The following is a 23,915-nucleotide window of genomic DNA, read 5'->3' as shown; positions in this document are numbered from 1 at the left end:
TCACAAGAGTCGCCTATCGCGCTCGATATAACCGTATTGGTACTGACATATATGACTCTGATTAAATAAATAAAGAAAGAGGGCATGTGGGAGCCAGGAAGTCATGGAAAAGGCTTGTAGTGCCACCTGGTGCCTTCCTGACCTCGGTGACCAGCACTCTGAGCTTACAATGTATTAGAATGTATTGACCCTATAAGGAGTTATGTTTCCCCCTCTGGGCAGTGTAACCCTATATGGTTTGTGGGTGGGTTAAAGCTTGACCGGATGAGGTAACGTGAGACATTGGAATGCAGCCATGCGGCTGGGGAGAACAAAGAGAATAAAATCGGAGGAGGGAGAGGAAGGAGCTTTTTTACCCTCCGTCCATGGAAATATTGCTGCCTTTGTGTGTGTTTTTCTTTGCCTTGCACCCCAAAATGACGGCTGGCTTCCGTCAATTGGTTCCCACAGCGGTGCAGCAGGTGGCGGTGCTGCGGTGCTGTGTGTGGCGGTCAGCTCAGCGGGATCCCACCTTCGTCGCCAGTGAAATATACTCAGAGTCGAGAGTGGATTTCATGCTCTTTATTCACCTCATAGTGGTGAGGAGGAATGAAAGTCCCCTCAAAGTATCAGCTTTATATACATTATTTACACAATGGGCTCCACGTGATTGGCTAATTCCGGAATTCTCCTGTAGGCCAATCAGGTTGTGGATTCACTTCCACCTGGAGCTGGATTGGGTGGCTCCTGAGGACCAATCAGACTGCTGAATTCTGGATCCTATTGTTCTAGCACCAATCAGACTGCTGCATTTTGGATCCTATTCAACGCAGCACATAACAGAAGCTGAGAAGGGAGGTCTTGTCATTTGGGAAGCCCAGGACCCTCATACCCACTGCCCTGGCTTGCTCCCCATGAGGTTTCTTTAGTGCTGATAACACAGTGAAAACAACAGGCTGCAGTTGCGAGTTACTGGTCCCTGCAGCCACAGCACACGCTGTGATTTCTCCAGTGGTTTTACTTCACCCCTGGAGGTGCACTCCATAGTCTCTTGAGACAGACAGGTACCAACAACACCCTGAATTTCCTATTTTCGCAAATGCAATGGAGCTCCAGTGAGCTTCCCCTTGAAAATTGTGTACCCACAAAACTGCTGAAGTTCCACTGAACCCCAATTTATTTTCAGGTCATAAAATGGGAGGGGGAGATTTTATCTCAGCACTTTCTTCAACTGATATGTTAAAATTAAAAACGGGAGGGCAAGAAGTTGTGAGAGGGGACAGTGCCGATGTGCCAGGTAAGAGCTTGTGGTATGCTAGCTGTTAAGTTGATCAGTTTGGCAGGTGAAGCCAAATCCACATATTTATATATTTGGCACATTTATATCCTCTATCTTCCATCATAGAACTCAGGGCAGCATACATAGGGTTCATAGATATCTCCCAACCAGGCCCTGACCAGCCCCCCAACCTGCTTTATCTTCTTCAGGTTGCTGCATTTTGTGCCCACACCTCAGAACATGTCTTCCGGCCTCTGTGCCCTCCAGGTGTTTTGCACTACAGCCCCCATGATCACTGATCATTGGCCATTATACCTGAGGCTGATGGGAGTTGTAGTCCAAAACATCTGGAGGGCACCAGGTTGCGGAAGGATTCCCTGGGATATATCCCTCTCCCATCCCTAGTATATGAGGGCAGATACATTCTGAATGCCCTCCTCTATTTCAAAGTCTCATAGTCTTAGCTAAATCCTACCATCAAATGCCTGTTTTGTTTCTCTCTTTTTCCTCTAGTAAAATCACCACCAAACCTCAGCTTTGTCACTTCTCCATTACTACTGATGAAAATGTCTCTGAACAGATATTACTAGCCAAGCTTGATGGTTTCCCAGAGCCAGGGGACTTATAAATCTGCTCAGACTATTCCATCCTAGAATCCACCAGGGAACCAAAGGTCACTAGGAGACTGCATGCCCTGTCTCCCAAGAAGAACATCATGGCAAGGGGAAGAACCTGAACCCATCAATGCATTGGTCACTGAAAGTGCAGCTGCTCCAATGCTTGCTTTCCTCTTCCCGCCCAATTTCTTTTTCATTTTATATTGTGTCTATCAGATTGTGAACCTGTGGGCAATAATTGTCTTGTTTTTAATCTCTGTGCAGTGTTTAGACAACTGCCAGTGCTTTGCTAAGAGTTAAAACTAATAATAATAATAATAATAATAATAATAATAATAATAATAATAATAATAAATGCTAATTGAAAATGAAGTTAATTGATAATAAATAAAAACAACCAGCTGTCTTAAGGCTGGGCACATGGAAAATTCGTAAACATTTTCTTCTTGTTGAGATCAGGATGTGATATGACTTTGCCAAAACCTGTCCCTATCCCTGTAACTTTGCCCCTGTAACTGTCCCTTCCTTCTTAGGCTTGTAATGAATTTACAACAAACATGATCAACCTTCTTCAAGAGCAAAGTCGGACATGCCCCATTTCTCCAAAGGAAATAGAGAGGATGGTAGGCATCATCCATCAGAAGTTCAGCTCCATCCATCAGAAGTTCAGCTCCATCTTAAACAAAGCACTTGTGAAGCCGTCATGATCTTGAGATCACGGTTCCTTGATGCCAGGTAGGTCACAAGACTCTATGATTTTCTTATTTTGATTTGAGTAGTAGATAGGTAGCCGTGTTGGTCTGCCATAGTCAAAATAAAAAAAATTCCTTCCAGTAGCACCTTAAAGACCAACTAAGTTAGTTCTTGGTATGAGCTTTCGTGTGCATGCACACTTCTTCAGATACCAATCTGAAGATACTTCGTATCTGAAGAAGTGTGCATGCACACGAAAGCTCATACCAAGAACTAACTTAGTTGGTCTTTAAGGTGCTACTGGAAGGAATTTTTTATTTATTTTGATTTGTTGGTGATTTGTCCAACACTACAGAATTTGACTCTTCTTTACAGTCAGTGGGTTGTAGCTAATGTTAGTCTTACTCAGAGTGGACCCACTGAAATTAGTGAACCCTCAGTTTAGCCCCCTGGATGAACTGTGTGTGCCCTGACATCCTTATACAGCATGCCTGACAGCACTTTAAGAACTCAGCAGTGACATTTTGGTTATGCAAATGGACGCACCCCTAAGCGGTCTGCCAATGAAAGAGGTTGCTGCTACTTGGAAAGGGAACAGCTGCACCTTTCAGTAGCATATTTTGCAAACAGTTCCTCTCAAAGAACAGAAAGCCTAGACAAAATAAGTGGAAGTGGAGTAATGAGAGAAACACGGCTCCAGGGAGAGCAGTAGAATGCCGGGGGATAAGCACACCATGATACTGATGGGCTGTAGCATGCCAGATGGAAGCTCTGTTGTTCCAAGAGAGTAGCTTGGATTAATGTTTTCTCTTTTCCTAGGTGTTTGATGTGGGTCAGTTTCAGTGTTGGCCAAAGGCATTCTGCTGCCGGAAAACGCAGCGTGGGGCTCTTCACCAGGTGGGCACCTGGAAGGGGCCCCTGGGATAAGCATGGCTGGCTCCCGAGTCCCGGGCAGTCTCCCAGCAGTGCACCCCGCAAGTTTTTTCTGACAGTGCTGGGATGGCACACACCAGCTTCTTCCCTCCTGGTATGGGGGGTGCACACGCATAACACCCCCCAGGTGCTGCCAGGGATTGCTACGCCTGTGGATACCAGCTTCTGCCTTCATCTGCTCCCTTCTCATGGGAGCAGCCCAGCCAGAATAGTCAATGATCAGGTGTTGTGGCAGTGCTTGTCTAACAGCACCTGGAGGGCCACAGGTTGCCTCACCCTTGCCCCAGAGGGAAAGAGACAGATGGAGATGCAGATGAAGTCAGAGTACCTTGTCCAATGTTAGGATGTCCCACACCACCCAAAATGTGTGTCTCATTAATATCTAGGGAACACACTATAAATAAGTTCATCAGTAATCTGAAATCTTGGTTTCCACATCTTTGAACTTCTAAGAACAACAGGTAAGTGGGATCTGGACCTTTGATGGAGAGAGATGGGCGAATGAATTCTTCCATAGATAAGCAATTGCTCCTCTTCTATCAGTTACTAGCCTCTCACCTTGGCCCTGATAAGGCCAAAGTTTGGTTTGAATAAGTGGTGAAGCATCAATTTCAGCTAGCAAAGGTTAGAGAGAAGTCTGCTTTCCATATTTATATCCTAGCTAACTTTCAGTAATCAAGTCTCACAGCTGTAATTTATTTATTTCCTTGCTTTCTTTCCTCTTTTTGCAGGCGGAAAAGGCATAACTTCAGTAAACAAGCCACAGAAATCTTGAACGAGTATTTTTACTCTCACCTCAGCAATCCCTACCCCAGTGAAGAAGCCAAAGAAGAGCTGGCAAAGAAATGGAGCATTATCTACAAATTAATGACAAGCCCATTGAAAAGTGTTTTGGAAAACTAAAAAGTGATGCTTCAAGTGATTGATTTATTGCACTTATATCCCACCCTTCATCAATTGCATGATTCCAGGGTGGGTTACACCACAATAAAATGCATAAAAATGCAATCATAAACATTTACGGCGAATAATCTAGAACTCGATTATCAAGTTAGTCCTCAGCAGAAATTGCAGCAGCAGCATCAAAACAGTTCCCAACAAAAGGGAAAATAAAATATATTTAATTGGCATTGAAAGGTGGCAAGTGATGGTGCCAATCATAACACTGGAGGGAGGGAATTCCACTCACAGGATGTATCACAATGAAGCTCTTGGCAGCAGCATGAGGAGGGTTTCTGCAGCTCTTAATGAACAGTCAGGGCCAGTGTAGAGAGTTGTGCCCCTTTGTGTATTTAGACCTCAAGACATTAGTAACGGCTTCTTACTGAGCTGAGCTGTTATTCTTTCCCAGTGATTCTGGAGATGCCATTCTGGAGATCAGGGATTAAACTGGAAGCCATCTACTGCAGACCCTCTTCTTTCAGAGTCAATGAAAGATGCAGGGTGTGGGACTTAATGGTGGAAGTGACATCTGTCAACTTCTGATTTTTAACTTCCAGGAGTCACATTGTAGCCAGCACAATGAGATCCTTGAGTGGGTTGGAGTGGGGTGTATTTACAGGCTTCGTGGTCAGCTGGTAGAAGTCACTTCATCATGGGTGAATATTGCCCAAATTTTACAAGTGGAATGAGCAAGTCCCTTGGCTTTTAATTCAGAACAGGGTTAGGAAACTTGTGCATTGCCAGTTGTTGTTGTCTTCCATTTCCCATCATTTCTTGGCCAATGGTCATGCTGGCTGGGGTGACGGTTGAAGTCTGGCAACACCTGGAAGGCTACAGGTTACCTGTCTCTGATTTATAAGGTTACCTGTCTCTGATTTATAGGTGCTCTTGATTGTCTTTCTGCATCAAAAGCGCCCAAGATGACATATAGTTGTTTGAAAATAGTAGCTTTAAAACATCAACAACAAAAATCAACTACCCAAGTACCTATAGATCAATCTTTTAATGCCCAAGAGAATAAAAAATATTCACTCTACCTATTCATTTCATCAATAAGGTAGGGTAGCTGGGCCTTGCTGCACAGTTAGTCTCAAAGCTGCAGTGCCACCACTGAGAAGGTGAAGCCTTGGGCCCTGCTGTGGCCTGTACAAGCAATTTCAGTGCACTTTGGGATGGTGCAGTCGCAGGCACACAAAAGATCAAGTTTTCAGTTATCCTATTTATGTATTTATTTCATTTCATTCTCCAAGCATCTAAAGGTGGCATACATGTTCCTTCCCCCTCTGTTTAATGTCCACAACAACCCTGTTAGGCTGAGAGGCAGTGACCGCTCTAAGGTCACCCAGTGCATTTCATACCTTAGTGGGGATTTGAGCCCTGGTCTCCCATGTCCTAATTCGACACTCTAACTACTCTTCACAGTTCTATAATACAAAATCTTTACTTGATATTATCTATTGTATTTCATATTGTTTGTAAATTGCCTTGAGACTGTTTGTAGAAGGGAACATTTAATAAATAAATAATAATAAGTAATTACCTGTCAATCAGATCATTAAACATTAAACATTGAATCAGTAAGGCGAAATGTATTTTTGGGTCAATTTTCCTGCAATTGGCCAAAGCCTACACAAAGCCTCTTACTCCTAGCCAATTAGAATGCAGCCCTTTGGTAACAGTTCAATGAAAGCTGTTTGTGCTGTAGCAATAAAAGTCTAGTAGACAAAACGACTGAGGCACTTGGTACATTACAAGTGTCACAGGCTTAAAATACTGCAGCGGGTTCTGTGTCTCCTGCCATTCCAACAGTATTTTATACATTTTAGACATTATTATTACATTCATTGTTTAATATTTCTATTTCAAATTTTGATTTTTTATCATCAAATCCATTTTCCTTTAAATCCTCTTTATACATCTCATTGACTTGGCGACAGTGCAACCAGTCATTTACATATTCTTTAACCTCCTCATAAGGTTTCATTTTCCATTTACTTCCTCCCCCCCAACAATTTCTCACAGGTAACCCAATTTTTACTCATATTTATCTTTTTCACACTCATTACTTCCAATGGAGATAACCACCATGGTGTTTTACGTTCGTCTCATGAGACCAGGCCCTGCAGGATCTGATTTCTTTCCGCAGGGCCTGTAAGACAGAGTTGTTCCACCTGGCCTTTGGCTTGGAGTCAATTTGATTCCCTCCCCCTCTTTCTTTTTCATTTCTCCTCCTGTGATGAGGCTGCATTTTAATTGTTTTAATGTTTTAATGTTGTATTTTAATCTTGTTTTTAAGTTGTATTCATTCAACTCGTTTTTATTATTGGTTGCTAGCCGCCCTGAGCCCGGCCTTGGCTGGGGAGGGTGGGGTATAAATAAAATTTATTATTATTATTAATAAGTTTTTATACCTGTCCCATACTTCATATAAAGATCTTTGAAATATATGATTACCAAATCCTTTATGGATTTTTGTTTTATTATACCATAAATATGCGTGACAGCCAAATCTATCATCGTAACCCTCCAAATCCAACAAGTCTGTATTTTTTAAGAACATCCATTCCTTTAACCAACAGAGGCAAGCTGCTTCATAATACAACTTCAAGTCTGGCAGGGCAAAGCCCCCTCTTTCTTTAACATCTGTTAACAATTTATATTGTATTTTCGGTTTCTTCCCCTGCCAGACATATCTTGAAATTGCTTTTTGCCATTCTTTAAAAATTGCTGCCCCCTTGATTATTGGAATTGATTGAAATAAAAATAACATCTTTGGTAGCACATTCATTTTTATAGCCGAAATCCTTCCCCAAAATGACATTTTCATCCTCCCCCATACTTCCAGGACTCTCTTAATTCCATTCCACACTGGTGTATAATTACAGTGGTACCTCAGGTTAAGTACTTAATTTGTTCTGGAGGTCCGTACTTAACCTGAAACTGTACTTAACCTGAAGCACCACTTTAGCTAATGGGGCCTCCTGCTGCCGCCACGCCACCGGACCACGATTTCTGTTCTCATCCTGAAGCAAAGTTCTTAACCTGAAGCACTATTTCTGGGTTAGCGGAGTCTGTAACCTGAAGCGTATGTAACCTGAAGTGTATGTAACCTGAGGTACCACTGTATTTTGAAATAAATCTATATTCTTTGTGGTTAACCAAATTCCTAAATACTTAATTTTTTTGACTGCTTCTATACCAATCTGTTGCTGCAACATATCCACCAAGTCTTGTTTCATATATTTAACTAACATTTTAGTCTATCTTTTGTTTAGTTTGAAACCTGCTACTTGTCCAAATTGTTCTATTTCTTCCATAACTTCTTTGGCATTATTTAGTGGTTCTTCTATAGTTAGTACCAAGTCGTCTGCAAAGGCTTTCACTTTGTGTTCTTTCCGGCCAACTGAAATTCCTTTTATTTTCTCATTTTCTCTTATTGTCCTTAGGAAGACTTCCAGTACCGATATGAATAATAGTGGTGAAAGCGGACACCCTTGTATTGTGCACTTCATAATTTCAATATTTTCATTTATTATATAATTTATTATCAGTTTTGCTTTTTGATCACAATATATCACTTTTATTCCTTTTATAAACGATTGTCCAATATCTACTAATTCAAAATTCTTTATCATAAATTCCCAAGATATTATCAAAGGCCTTTTCCGCATCTACAAACATTAACATCGCTTGTTTTTCATTCCTGGCCGTCAGATATTCAATTATATTCACAATATTCCTTATATTATCTTTCATTTGGCGACCAGGAAGAAAACCTGCTTGATCTTTATGTATTATCGCATTCATTACTTTTTTCAGCCTAGTTGCTAATATACTTGCAAATAATTTGTAATCATTGTTCAACAGCAAAAATGGCCTCTAATTCTTCACTTGCAATAAATCAGAGTCTGATTTTGGTATTAACATAATATATGCTTCTTTCCACGTTTCTGGTATTTCTCCTTTCTCTAATATATTATTCATCACTTCTTTCAATGGTACAAGTAGGGTGTGCTTTAGTTCTTTATAATACTTTGCTGTAAATCTACCTAGTCCTGGTGCCTTTCCACTTTTTAGTTGTTTTATTGCATCTTTAATTTCTTCTTCCTCTATTATTACGTTTAACCATTCTTTCTTTTTTGTCAGAATTTGTTGCACTCCTTTCTGTTTCAAGAATTCCTCTATCTTCTTTACATTCTCTTTTCCAGTTTTTTTATAAAGTTGTTTATAAAAATTAACAAATCCTTTTCTGATTTTTTTCAGATTTTCTACTTCTTTTTCATCCAATATTATTTTATTTATTGTGCTTTGAGCTTTTCTTTTTTTAATTTGACATGCCAACCATTTGCCTGATTTGTTAGCATATTCAAAATTCTTCTGTCTCATTCTTTTTATGTTCCATTCCAATTCTTGATTAATGATCATTGCAAATTGGGCTTTGTAACATCTTAATGTTTTGATTAATCTTTTGATCTTTTGGATTTTCTATTAATATTTTTTTCATTTTTCATAATCTGATTTAAGATTTCTTTTTTCCCTTTCTCTCTAAATTTTTTCCTGATGCTATTTTGTTGAATAAAGAATCCATGCATAACCGCTTTACTAGCGTCCCAGACAACACTCATTTTGGTTTCTTTATTACAATTATTTACAAATTACTCTATTAGCATCTTCTGAGCCTTCACATTTATTCTTTCACCTTCTAAGAAATTTTCATTTAATCTCCATCGAAAAGTCTTTTCCTCTAATTCTTTTATTTCACACTTAATTGCATTGTGATCTGAAAGTATCTTTGGTTGTATTTCTATTTTTGTAACTCTGGGTGTTAATTCACTGGATAGCCATACGTAATCAATTCTAGAAGCTGAATGGTTTGGTTCTGAAAAATGTGTAAATTGTCTATCTAGTGGGTGTCTCAGTCTCCAAACATCTATTAAATTATAATTCTCTATCGTAGAGAAAAAAGTCCTTGGTAACTTCCCTTCTTTTATTTTCTCTTTTTTTCTTGTCCTGTCCATTTCCAATGAAACCACTCCATTCATATCTCCCATAATTATAATTTTTTGGTCCATGAATTCAAATAATTTTTCTTCCAAATCTTTATAGAATTCCATCTTACTTCCATTTGGTGCATAAATTCTGACAATTATCAGCTTTTCGCCTTGCCAGGTGACTTGTAAAACTCATTTCCAAATTTTTTGTTGATTAATACTCTTCTGTGTATACTGGCTACATGAGTCTCTTGTAAACAAATAATGTCCAAATTCTTTTTTAGCAAAAATTGTCCAATTCTATTCCTTTTATTTTATCATTTATGCCATTAACATTCCATGTCCATAATTTCAATGCCATTTTGGCCTCCTTTGTAATAAGTTTGTTAAAATTCTTAAACTTATTTTTCTTCTCCTCCTCCTCCTCCTCACTTATTAATATATTCTTCTTCTGGAGTCGCTGCTGCTGCCTCTTCTCCTTTTCCCAACTCTTTATATCTTCTCAGAAATTTGTGTGTCTCATCCACACTCTTGAATTTAAATTTCTTTTCTTTATAGTAAAATGAAACTCCTTCTGGAAATTCCCATTTAAATTCGATTCCATTTTTTCTCAAAATCTGAGTTAATGTCTTATATTGGCCACGTGCTTTAAGCAACCGAAGTGGGACATCTTTAAATATGGTTGTAAATATTCCATCAATGCATAGTCTTTTTTCTCTATTTTTTTGCAAAATCAAACTTCTCATTTCTCTATTCTTGAATATAATGTAACAGTCTCCTGGGAATTTCTTTGCCTTTGTTGTCCTCGTCTTAATCCTGAATGCATTTTGTATTGTTTTCGCCACATCTTCTACCTCCATATTTAGCCATTGTGCAATCTCTGTTGTTAATTTTTCCAAAATATTTTCTCCTTGCAATTCTGGTACAGATCTCAGCCTCAGATTCATTTTTCTTTGCCTCAGTTCATTCATAGCAATTGCATCCCACAACTCCTCTTGTGTTTTATTAATTTCCGAAACTTCACCCTTAACTTTTTCTTCCTCTTTTTTCATGTCTCTTACTTCTTGCTTTGTCCACTTCATTCCTTCTTCTAAACTTTGTGTTCTCTTTGCTATTTCCTTCAACCGGCCTTTCAATTCTGAAATTGTTAAATCATACTTTTGGTCCATTTGCTCCAATATTGTCTCTATATTCTTTTCACTCTGTTTTATATCTTTTTTAATTTCTGCAAACATTTTCAAAATTTCATCTTTATTTTCACTTTCTTGTTTCGATCCTCTCCTCTCTAATGGTGTTCCTCCTTCTCCTGCCTTCTTTTTTCTGACATTATGCCTAAGTGTTGTTTTTTTCACCACTAGGTGTCACCCTTCCTTAATGAATAGTCAGAGAAGGTAGAACAGAACCTTATTTGTCAGGAGTTTTCTTGCCTCTTGAATCCACTATCTCAAAAAAAAAAAGGAAAGGAAATTTAAACACCCTTAAAGTCAACCAATTAAAGATTTAAATTAAAAATAAAAATAAAAATTAATTTCTTCTGCCTCTTGTATGGCCAATCCGTTAAAGAAATGAATTCAGCGGAGTTTATAAAATTAAAAGGAAGAAAAGCCCCTTTTCCCCATCAAACAAAGGGGGGGGGGACGAAATATAAAACAAACCATTTCTTCAGCTGCTTGTCAGCCTAATTCCACTCACGATCCAATGTGTTGTTGTTGTTGTTTAGTCGTGTCCGACTCTTCGTGACCCCATGGACCAGAGCACTCCAGGCACTCCTGTCTTCTACTGCCTCCTGCAGTTTGGTCAGCCTATGCAATATTTTTCTTTACAGCACTGGACTTTCCTTTCGCTTCCAGGCATATCCATAACTGAGCGTCCTTTCGGCTTTGGCCCAGCCGCTTCATCAGTTCTGAATCTACTTGTACTTGTCCTCCGTTCTTCCTCAGTAGCATGTTGGACGCCTTCCGACCTGAGGGGCTCATCTTCCGGCATCATAACTTTTATATGCCTGTTGTCTTTGTCCATGGAGTTTTCTTGGCAGGGATACTGGAGTGGCTTGCTGGTTCCTGCTCCAGGTGGATCACGTTTGGTCAAAACTCTCCACTATGACCTGTCCATCTTGGGTGGCCCTGCACAGCATAGCTCATAGCTTCTCTGAGTTATTCAAGCCCCTTTGCCACGGCAAGGCAGTGATCCATGAAGGGGCACGATCCAATTACTCTCCACCAATCCAAAGGGTAGGAGAAAAGGGGAAATGCAGAACCAATAATCCAAAAAACAAAGAGAAGAGAAGTTCTATGGATATATATATATAAAGAAGAAGAAATGGTAAAGGAAGAAGGGGAAATTCAACATAAACGCCAGTCCTCCAGCAATCCACACAAGAAGAAGAGAGGGGGTGATTCAATGTCCTAATCTCCGCTCCACTCCTCTTTCATTTAACAACAAAAAGAAAATAATAAAAAATATCCGAACTTCAATTTAAATCAATTTGGGCTCAGTAGCTTCTCCAGTACTCTGTGGCTTGGTACATTCAAAACTAAAAAGAAAAGCCGCACTTTAAGGTTCTTAATTTTTGTGCAGTTACTAAAAATGAAAGTAAAAGTTTTCGGAGGGTTCTCCTCCTGCCGTCCCAAAGATTTGCAGACAGATCAACAGTACTCATGGTAAGAGGCTTTCACCTCTTTTAAATCAAATATACACAATCCTCTTTCTTTCAGGACCACTTTCATGCCTGACAATTTCTTTTCCTCTAGGAAAAGTTTCAAAAATCTTCATGGGTGAGCTGTAGAGTTAACCACAAACCTGTTTGCTCCCTATATCCATCTACTTAAAGCCACACCGTTCATTTTGGTATCTGCAGGATCCAGACAAATCACATAAACAGACGCTAAAACATTGTTTAACAATGAACTTAGCTTTGTTATAGAACCACAGTGTTAGCATATCTTTCAGCAGATCCTAATTAGCTGTCTTTCAATGCACTGTGCACCTGCCCCCACAGATAACAGATGAGCGCGCCTGCACAGGCGACGGCATTCAGAGGCCAATAAATAAATTGCAGGTCAAAATTATTACAAAGCTTTTCCTCCGAATAAACCCATCTCCTTCACAATACAAAGCCGTCAATATGAAAAGCACCTAAAAACCCACTCAAATGGTATGATTACAGGAGCCGTTTTAGTTTAATAATCCGACTGTAGTTCAGGCATTTTCGTTTTAAATAATATTTATTAAGAGTTTAAGAATTACAAAATAAAGTAAAAAAGAAAAAGCAAAAGTAAATAATACAAATCAAAACATTACAGTACGTATAAAAAGAGAAAAAAGAAAGAAAAGGAAAAAAGACCAAGAAAAAACACAATACATCCGAACAAAAACAAAAGCAAAAACAATTAAAAAACACCTCCAATATTTCCATATCTTTATCTTTAATTAACTTGTTTCATCGACCTCCTCACACCTCCCTCCTTTGTATTCTAGTTTTTAATTATTTCAGCAAATCCTTTCCATCTTTCACTATTTTCTGTCATTTAATTGTCTTAATTTATTTTAACCTTATCTTACCATTAAAACCCTAAAACTTATATATACTTAACTCCTTATAACATTTCTACTAAAGCCGTATAATTTCATTCCAACAATTTTTCTAACACTCATTAATTTAACAATATTTCTCTAAATAAATTTTTAAAACTTTTTTTCCAATCTTCTTCCACCATCTCTTCTCCCTGGACTCGGATTCTGTCAGTCCTTTCTATCAATTCCATATGGTCCATCAACCTGGTGATCTTCTATCCGAGGCTCTTAACTCTTTTCCATGTCCCTTCTGCAGGTCTTCTTCATATCTATACATGTGCTTCACTTTGTCTTCTGCTGATCTTGTTCTTAGTTTCCTTCCTTTGGCACTGAGGAGTAGATCTCGGGGAGACTCCAACCTAACAATGTCATTATTCCTTCTCGACAGGTCAGCCCATTCTCCATAGTCAGAACTAAAGTCCAAATGATATTTCAGAGCGTGTTTCAAAGTCCCTCCAAAGCTAAAGGTCCCCACAACTCCAATCTCCCCCTGACCCAAATCCAGGTCCCAAACCTGCATAAGGGAATCTATCCAACTTTCCTTCTCCAATCCAAGCGGGACTCCATCCCTCCAAATCTGGCTTTCTCTGGATTCAATCATAAAGGGCAACAACTTATGTTCATCAAATTGCCTCTGTAAGGCTGAGGCTCTATCCACTTGAATTACTTGAGGTTCAACAACAACTTTCTCCTTCTTCTTCTCCACAGCTTGCAATGTCAAAACAGATTCCTGAATCAAATCCTGAGTTATTTCTGTATAGGTATTCACTTTTAGTCCCAACTCAGTCATTTTTTGTCCCATATTGTCAATTTTAGTAATCATCACATCCGTCTTCTTATGAAGCTGTTCCAATAAGGCACTTGTCTTGCAAAATGCAATCACTAGGGCTTCTTCTGTCAACATTCTTGTCCAAGGTCAATCTCTGTTTCTCACGGTCTTTAATCTCTACAGCTGGAAAATTCCCCAGCTCCACTCCTGCAACAGTTTCAAAAACTCCCTCTAGAGGAAACAATTTCTATTTGTATCCGTCCTTTTAAACACAGATCCAGCAAAAAGTTAGATCAATTTTCAGTTACATTTGCTCCTTTTCAAGTGCAAAAGGAAACAATGGAAACAATATATTTCTCTTATTTGGCTATGTGTCAACATACGTTATTCACAGTCAATGAACTTTCCCAAAAAGTTGATCTTACTGACAGCCCGTTCCCAGGTTCAAGACGGTAGTAATTTATCTTCCTTCACTCTCTCTCCTGCAGGCTTAGGCAGTCTAAAATCCCCCCCCTCTTCTCCTGCTTCCAAGGGGGGTTTAGTAGTTTTAACCGATGGAGATTTAATCCTTTACAAAAGGCTTTCCAGAGTTTAGTTTGCAACGTCTTTGCTTCAATCTATTTACAAAAGGGGAAGGCGGACTTCCTGTTTGAAACCTTCCCGTTTCGGTGCCAAATTACGATGTTTAAAGATCCAATTTTCCGTTCTACTCACTGGTAGTTGTTTAAAATCCAATTGTCCACAGGAAAAAGTCAGTGTTCTCCGGCAACAGCAATGCGGCTTCACTCCATGAAAGAAGCAGTAGATTCAAAGCACCGCGCCACTCACCCCACGTTGCTCCGGAACCCCGAAACCGGGTTTCCCCGCGAGTAGGGGAGGCGCAAAAGGTGCCAGCCGAATCCCACGTCCACAGGCTTTTCCCGCCTGTGGTTTTTAATGGGTCTCTGCCTCGCCGTGGCGGTCCAGACCCTGATTTCCACGGAGCGGGTTCCTCCCGATCAGAGGAAATCCGCCATTGCCGGAGGCGCTAACCCGGAAGTCCTCTGTAGTTCAGGCATTTTCAACAGCTCATTAAGGGTTCATTAATATATGGGCAAGCTTTTGAATTATAAATAAGCAGATTAGAAACCCGTGGTGTCTGAATTGTATAGTAGTTATCTTGGCTAGGGATGCGGGTGGCGCTGTGGGTTAAACCAAAGAGCCTAGGACTTGCTGATCAGAAGGTCGGCAGTTCAAATCCCCATGACGGAGTGAGCTCCCGTTGCTCGGTCCCTGCTCCTGCCAACCTATCAGTTCGAAAGCACGTCAAGGTGCAAGTAGATAAATAGGTACCGCTCCGGCGGGAAGCCAAACGGCGTTTCTGTGTGCTGCTCTGGTTCGCCAGAAGTGGCTTAGTCATGCCGGCCACATGACCCAGAAGATGTACGCCAGCTCCCTCAGCCAATAAAGCGAGATGAGCGCCGCAACCCCAGAGTCGGCCACGACTGAACCTAATGGTCAGGGATCCCTTTACCTTTACCCATCTTGGCTAACAGAGTAATATTGCAAGCACAATGAAAGGTTGGCCCAAGAGAGTTCTGCTGTAGATACAGGGCATGGTTTTCTCCATCTTATTTATTAATTTCTTAAAATTGTAAAGTTGGAAGGCACCACAGGTCATCTAGTCCAACCCCCTGCAATGCAGGAATGTTTTGCCCGTTGTGGGGCTCAAATCCACGACTCTGAGAGTCTCATGATCTACCGACTGAGCAATCCCTTTGCCTTGCTTGTTCACCTTGTGAAGTGCATATGTGTTATTTTTCTGAAGTGGTAAATCAAGCATTTTAAGACATGCCCACCACCCACCATATATATGGACCCTGGTGTTCCACAGAAACACTAAAGACTCAACTCAAATATGTAATCACCACCAAATCACCTTCCTAGTTCCATAAGAGCTGTCTGATTGGCAATAAAGATTCCCATTGGGATTCTTCATTTGTGGTTTTTAAAAATAAGGACAGCCACTGACTCATTCCATAGATTTTAAGCTTTCCCGATGGGGAAAAACCTCCAGGCCTCTCTAACTTACTCATTGGACTCTCACCAAAACACACCACTCTCATCAAGCAACTGTTAGGATATTTCCGTTCCACCTTAAAAAGGGAGCAGGCTGTTGTGTGTCACAGGCCTGAGTACTTCCTGCTCACAGGAAGTTTCTGTTTTGTATATAGCTTTTGTTTTCACTCTGTTGCCTCGACACAAAGGCAGGCAGTGATGTTTTTCTTTTGTTCTGACCAACGTTGAGTAAATCTGTATAATATGCTCTCCTGGGTGAATCTTTCGTTGTGGAAACTCTGCGAAAAGGGCGTGCACGAGTCCTGGAATGTGGACAGCTATTTCTGAGGCTTGTGTCACTAATTGACTGATACTGTTTCCACGGTAGAAACGACGTGGAGGCATGATGGCCTATGTCTCCCTGGCAGTATCCCAACAACAGGTTTCGGGCCCAGATTCACGGCACTTACAGGAGAGTAAGACTGCTGAAGACTGCGAGAGGTATGTGGGGAAAAGCAAGACTTTTCTGTTGCCGTGGCAGAGTCTTTGAAATCCAGCAGGCAAATTAGCCTTGGAGATGAGCCAAAAGGCCTCATGATTTATGAGTTGCCAAGATAAGGAGTCTTTGAAGGAAATAAGGCTAACGGTTCGAGTAAAAGCTGGAATGGAGTTTTTACAAGCCTCAGATGGGGTTCCAAACTAAATGGCCACAATTATGAGACCTGGGCAAGGTGGTGTGAGGGCCTGTTGCGACAGTTTGGAGTGTGGCATACAGTGTGTGAAGCCCCTCCAGTTCCTCTGACAGATAGATGGAGGGCCGAGGATTCAAGGGCCATAGACGTGATCGTCTTGTCCGTCTCTCTGGAGGAAATTGTAACACTGGCTGGCAACACGACAGCAAGTCAGATGTGGAATGCTTTGAAAGTAGCCCATCTGGGAACTTCCAGTCAGCGCCAGCGATTAATGGCGGATTTCCCTCCGAGCTCTGGAAGGAGTCTGCTCCGCGAGTTCGGGTCTTGCCGCTACGGCGAAGCGGGGACCCCCAAAAATCACAGGCGGTGAAGCCTGTGAATGAGGAGACTCAGCGGGCACCTTTGCGCCCCCCCAAAAACCGGGAGGCTGCCCAGGAGGACTCCCCGGAGTGAGTGCTTGAGGGCCCTGCTCTTGCCACTTACCATCTGACCTGGGGCAGGGCCTGGGGCCTCAGAAGGACTGCGTGCTGCTTGCTGCCTGCTGCCCAGGAGGACTCCCCTGAGTGAGTGCTGAGGGCCCTGCTCTTGCCACTTACCATCTGGCCCAGGGCGGGGCCTGAAGCCTCACAAGGACTGCCTGCTGCTTGCTGCCTGCTGCCCAGGAGGACTCCCCTGAGTGAGTGCCTGAGGGCCCTGCTCCTTCCTGCCACTTACCACCTGGCCCAGGGCGGGGCCTGACAGGCCTCACTAGGACAGTTGTTACTGCCGGAGAGGCACAGAGTGTTTTAAAATGTTTTTAAAAAATTTTCTTTGGATTTTTTGTATGTGGGGGGGTGGGGGTGGGCTGGATGTTTGGTTGGGCTTGGGGAATTATTATTTTTTTTTAATTTGATGTTTTTGTAATTTTTACATTTTTTTGTTTGTATTGTTTTATTGGTTTTGTTTGTTTGTTTAAGGCGTTATTTTGTTCTTAGGGGGAGGGGTCAGGGCTGCCGGGGAGTGGGCCCCAGCCCACAAAATGGCTGGGGCATGTTCCACAGGGGGGGATGCACTGGGACAACCGATCTCAGTGATCACGGGTAGGAGGAGGAGTTACGCTAAGACTAGACCATGTCATTACAGAGGGGGCAGGTTTAGTCGTTGTCTGAGGACTATCCCTGCCTCCGGGTCTGGTCCTGACCGGATGGATACTAGAATCAGCAAGGGATACCCTCATGACCTGAAGGTGCTGCTGTGCAATGCCAAGTCAATGATTCACAAGACCACTGCCATCCATGACGTGATCGTGGATGGAGGATTTGACCTGGCATGTGTGACAGAGACTTGGTTGGGCCTGTCCTTGCCGCTGCTTGTCCACCAGGTTTCTCTTACACACAGCAACCCAGGTCATGTGGGCGGGGAGGGGGGGGTTGCAGTGATTTTTAGGAAGTCATTAGTTTGCACCAGGCGTCCTGTTGGGAAGACCCAGTTTTCTGAGTGCATGTTCTGGAAGTTGGGCAATAGGGGCAGTACAGGATTCCTTTTGGTGTACCGACCTCCCCGCTGCACCAAGGATTCCCTGTCCGAGCTGCTTCAGGTCGTGGCGGATGTTCTCCTGGAGACACCTAGCTTGGTCGTCCTAGGGGATTTTAACATCCATGCCGACACGACCTTACAAGGGGCCGCTCGGGACTTCGTGGAAAGCATGGCCTCCATGGGGCTGTCCCTGAATAAGTCTGGCCCAACCCATAGCCGTGGACATGCCTTGGACCTGGTGTTTACCTCTATGGATGTTGGTGATCTGACACTAAGTAAAAGCGAAACGAAAGAAGTGCCATGGTCAGATCACTTCCTGGTGCAACTGGACTTCTCTGAGACCCTTCCCCTCTGCAGGGAGGTGGGACCAATTCGGATGGTCCGCCCCCGCCACTTAATGGATCCAAATGGTTTCCAGAGAGTGGTAGGGGATGCTTTATCCCATGTTGATGGCCTTTCAGCTGATTCCCTGGTGGCCCGCTGGAATGTGGAGTTAACCAGGGCTATTGACTGTTTGGCTCCGAAGCGCCCTCTCCGATTGCATGGAGCCCGGACAGCCCCGTGGTTTTCCATGGATCTGAGGGCAATGAAACAATCGTTGAGACGGCTAGAGCGCCGGTGGCGGATAACTCATTCCGAATCTGACCGGACACAGGTTAGAGCTCAACGTCGAGCCTACCAAGTGGCAATAGCAACGGCGAAGAAGAATTTCTTCACCGCCTCTATTGCATCTGCAGAAAACAGCAGCAGGAGACTTTTTCAGGTGGTTCACAATTTAGCGGAACCACCTACAACATTGGGGCCCAGTACGGGCCACATGTTCTCCTGCAATGATTTTGCAAAGTTTTTTGCAGATAAAATCGCTCGGATTCGGGAAGAAGTAGACTCCACCGTGGGAGCAGGACCGGGGCGGGAGAGTGCTAGAGTTCTGTCTAGTCAAGTTGAGTGGGATCAATTCCAATCTGTTACCTCCGAGGATGTGGACAGGCTGCTTGGACGAGTGAAACCAACCACCTGTCTCCTGGATCCTTGCCCATCCTGGCTTATAAAAGCTAGCCGGGAAGGACTGGGCGATGGGCTTCGTGGGGTGGTGAATGCTTCCCTCCGTGAGGGAGCCTTCCCAGATCCGCTGAAAGAGGCGGTTATTAAACCGCTTCTTAAAAAACCATCCTTAGATGCGGCCACGATGGCCAACTATCGCCCAGTCTCAAATCTTCCATTCCTGGGCAAGGTGATTGAGCGAGCAGTTGCCGAACAACTCCAGGCACGCCTGGAAGAAGCGGACCATTTGGATCCCTTCCAGTCGGCATTCAGGCCTCATCATGGGACTGAAACTGCGTTGGTCGCACTGGTTGATGATCTCTGGCGGGCTAGGGAAAAAGGTGAGAGCTGTTTCCTAGTTCTGCTGGATCTCTCAGCGGCGTTTGATACCATCGACCATAGCATCCTTCTGGACCATCTAGAGGGGCTGGGAGCGGGGGGCACTGTTATACAGTGGTTCCGCTCCTTCCTCCTGGGCCGTGTTCAGAAAGTGGTGGTGGGGGATGAGTGTTCAGACCCCTGGGCTCTCACTTGTGGGGTGCCTTAGGGTTCTGTCCTCTCCCCCATGCTTTTCAACATTTACATGCAGCCGCTGGGAGAGATCATCAGGAGGTTTGGGCTGGGTGTTCATCAGTATGCGGATGATACCCAGCTCTACCTCTCTTTTAAATCAGAACCAGTGAAGGCAGTGAAGGTCCTGCGTGAGTGTCTGGAGGCGGTTGGAAGATGGATGGCGGCTAACAGATTTAGGTTGAATCCTGACAAGACAGAAGTGCTGTTTTTGGGGGACAGGAGGCGGGCAGGTGTGGAGGATTCCCTGGTCCTGAATAGGGTAACTGTGCCCCTGAAGGACCAGGTGCGCAGCCTGGGAGTCATTTTGGACTCACAGCTGTCCATGGAGGCACAGGTCAAATCTGTGTCCAGGGCAGCTGTTTACCAGCTCCATCTGGTACGTAGGCTGAGACCCTATCTGCCTGCGGACTGTCTCGCCAGAGTGGTGCATGCTCTGGTTATCTCCCGCTTGGACTACTGCAATGAACTCTACGTGGGGCTACCTTTGAAGGTGACTCGGAAACTACAACTAATCCAGAATGCGGCAGCTAGACTGGTGACTGGGGGCGGCCGCCAAGACCATATAACACCGGTCTTGAAAGACCTACATTGGCTCCCAGTACGTTTCCGAGCACAATTCAAAGTGTTGGTGCTGACCTTTAAAGCCCTAAACGGCCTCGGTCCAGTATACCTGAAGGAGCGTCTCCACCCCCATCATTCTACCCGGACGCTGAGGTCCAGCGCCGAGGGCCTTCTGGCGGTTCCCTCATTGCGAGAAGCAAAGCTACAGTGGAACGCCCTTCCAGCAGATGTCAAAGCGATAAACAACTACCTGACATTCAGAAGACATCTTAAGGCAGCCCTGTTCAGGGAAGTTTTTAACGTGTGATATTTTACTGTATTTTTGGTTTTTATGGAAGCCGCCCAGAGTGGCTGGGGAGGCCCGGCCAGATGGGCGGGGTATAAATAATAAATTATTATTATTATTATTATTTTTAAAGGCTTCGGAACAGCAGCGGGTGAGTGGCGTGGTGCTGAGAGTCGTCACCCGGTCCGTGGCCATTATCGGAGAGCACTGATTCCTTCCTGAAAATTTGGACTTTAAAAAGCAACTACCCGTGAGTAGGTTTTAAAGATTTAACTGGATTCGGAACAAATTTACAAGAAATTGGGTACTGAAACGGGAAAGGTATAAAAAGGAAGTCTGCCTTTCCGGTCTGCAGACAGATCAAAGCAAAGAGACTGCAAGCTGTAACTTAAGAAGGGCTAACTTTTGAAAACGAGTAAAGCCCGCATCAAAGGGGAAAAAAAGCAACCCCCCTCTTGCATGCAGGAGCCGAGGGGGAGAAAGAGGAACTTTATATTCCTGCTTGAAAAGGAAAGAGTGAAAATTTATCTGCCGTTTTTTCTTTACCCTGGGAACAGACTGCCTGATAGGGAAGCCAACTGGAGGGCTGTCAATTTGCTGAGGGAAAAATTCTAAAACTGACGTTTGATGTAACTCTGTGAAAAGATACAGTATTGCTGGACTGCCTTTAGTTTGGAATAAGTTTGAAATTGAAACTGTGGCATTTTCTGAGACATTGGGGACTTTTAAAGGAGACATTTTGTTGCCAAAATTGTAAAGTGAAGTTGGAAGTACCCCCCCCCCTAGAGGAGATTCTGCTGTAACAGTAACAGTTAAGACATTAACAGCTAAGCCACTGGAAATTTCCTTTTGAAAACAATTCTACAGGCGTGGGACTGACCTTGGCTGTGTGTGAGAGTGTTATGGCAGATGATAGGATCACTAGGTCTGGAAGACAATACAAGACTGACACTCAACACCAGCGAAGGGCCTCAGTTTCTGGGGGCATAGGAGCAGCTGCAGCTGTGCAAACAAAAGCTATGTCATCGGACGCAGTGGCACAAGCACTTTGCAAAATTAATGAATCTTTGGAATTTTTAACGAAACAGGGGGCTGAAACAATTAAACAAGGCCTAGAAACCAATAAACAAGTGGCTGAAACCAACAAACAAGTGGCTGAGATCTCTGGAGCTGCAGTTTTCGAGAAGGCTTCTTTAAGGCCTTATTTCAGGCGTGGTGGTGGGGAGACAAGGGGAAGTCCCCTACAGTCAGCAGGGGAGGCCTTTGTGGCTGCATTTCTGCCCATGGGCATGATGCTGGCAACCCCTCCAACATAATATATAATATTATATATTATGAAAGATCTTTAGAAATAGGCAGCAGGATGAATCTCCTCTAGATAAATCCATTCCTCCAGTCACTGAATTTTTGCCTTTTGTGGCAGGACTTCCGGTGGGGCGCGGATCCGGTTGCAGGCGAGGGTTTGTCTCTCCGGAGAGAGCTCTAGCTTTTTTGCCGAATTGGGAGTTTTGAGGGTGATAAAACTCCCGCTAACCCTCTGGAGGGTATCCCGAGGTCTAGGTGCCCAGCAGCGCCGAGGTGCCGTTCGTCAGGTAGCCTTTGAATAAAGGCGAAGAGAACGACGATACGAGCGGCGGCTTTGGGCGGCCATTACAGCGGCGAATCAGCGAAGCCCCGAGCCGGCAGGCTAAGCGTCCCGCTCTCGACACAAAGAAACTCAGACACTGAAAAGAAGTGTTGGAAACAGTGTGAATTGGGAGGCTAAGGAAGTATCTGAGTAAAAAGGAAAACATCCGAGGTCAGCGTAAGTTTGTCTTCAATGGAATAAGACGCAGCGCGGTTTGCAGAGCCGAAGGAGAAAGTAAGTTGCTGCTAGCGGCTACAGTGTTTGTCCCTCTCATAGACTTTCATAGAAGTCAATCCTTCTCCCGGAGTAGAGGAGAAAGGGAAACAATTGAGGGAGGGCAGAGAAATACGATGTTGGAAGAGACTCAGTCGATATAGCAACGAAGACAGTGTTGTATAAAGAGGATAAGGGAGAGTACTGTTGAAAGGACTACTGTTGAGACTTTTGGGAATCGTTATGCCAAGCAGCTCTTAAAAAGTAGTGGAGAAAGGGAAGGAAAAAAAAAAAGCATTTTGGGCATTGTGAGTTGCTGTTTTTATTTTTTGTTCTCAGATTTTTCTTATTTGTTATTTCCCCCCTTGGACTCGATTTTAGAGCTATAGAGTCAGGAGTTGGGGGAAAACAGTGTGAAAACAGTGTGAAAATCAGGCAAACAGGAAAGCCCAATTACCCAATTATTCAATCATCTAAGCATCTAAGCACCCAAGAACCTTCCTCTCAAGTTTAAAGGGACTGATTCCCCCTGGTGGACTGCACTAAATATTGCATTTCAATTTGGGAGATTGACTGTTTCGGGACTAAGAATCTTATAAGTTAAGCTGCTATCAAAAGACTGGTTGGAATAGCCCAAACAGGGGCAAGAAGAATACAAATTAGGATACTACTGCGACGGAAGATCAACCATCCTCCTCTAAGCCTTAGAAAGGAGGACAATATATAAACATATCGGCTAAAACGAGCGTTCAGAGAAGAGGGGTCTGATGGTCCCCTCTCTACCTTTGGTAATCTATCACCTGTCTCTATGTGTGGTTAATATTATATGTTGTTAATATATAAAGGGGTTTAGAGTATCTTTGGAGATTAATACCCCTTAGGGGTTAATTGAACAACTGGATAGCCCAATTATAAGAACAGGAGGATACATACCGGGAGGACAGGTGATTTAGTGACATACTTAGCAATATAAAGGAACCCACGAGGTTTAAAGACAATGTCACACGCTCAAAAGAAAGGGGCAGAAGGAGGAACCCCAACTGATAGAAGAGCCTCAAAACAAGAAACTGAATTTAGAACAGAAATATTGAGGATGTTTGCAGAAATAAAGCAAAGCGAAAAGAACTTAGAGACAAAATTGGAACAGGTGGACAATAAAATTGGAAAAATGGATAAAAAGATTGAGGAGACAGTAAGTGAGTTAAAAGGACAGATTAAAGAGGTATCAAAAAGAGTGGATGAGGGATTAAAGAAGACAAAGCAGGAAATGAAAGAAATGAAGCGAGAAGAAGAAAGAATGAGGAATGAGATAGCAGACCTAAACAGAATACAGGAAGAAATAAAAGACTCCATTGCAATGAATGAATTAAAACAGAGAGAGATTAATTTAAGACTGAGGCAAATCCCGGAAGTACAAAATGAAAATATAAAGGAAAGATTAGTAAAAGAAATAGCACAGTGGATGGAGGTAGAGGAGGAAGATGTGGCAAGGACAATTATAAATGCATATAGAATGAAAATAAAAGCAAGTAAAGCCAGGAAATTCCCAGGGGACTGTTTAGTCACATTTAAAGATAGAGAGATGAGGAACCTG

The sequence above is a fragment of the Podarcis vaucheri genome, assembly GCF_965113315.1.
Source record: "Podarcis vaucheri genome assembly, chromosome: W".
In the NCBI taxonomy this organism is placed as follows: domain Eukaryota; kingdom Metazoa; phylum Chordata; class Lepidosauria; order Squamata; family Lacertidae; genus Podarcis; species Podarcis vaucheri.
The sequence above is the reverse complement of the archived record's forward strand: the minus strand, read 5'-3'. Positions refer to the sequence as shown.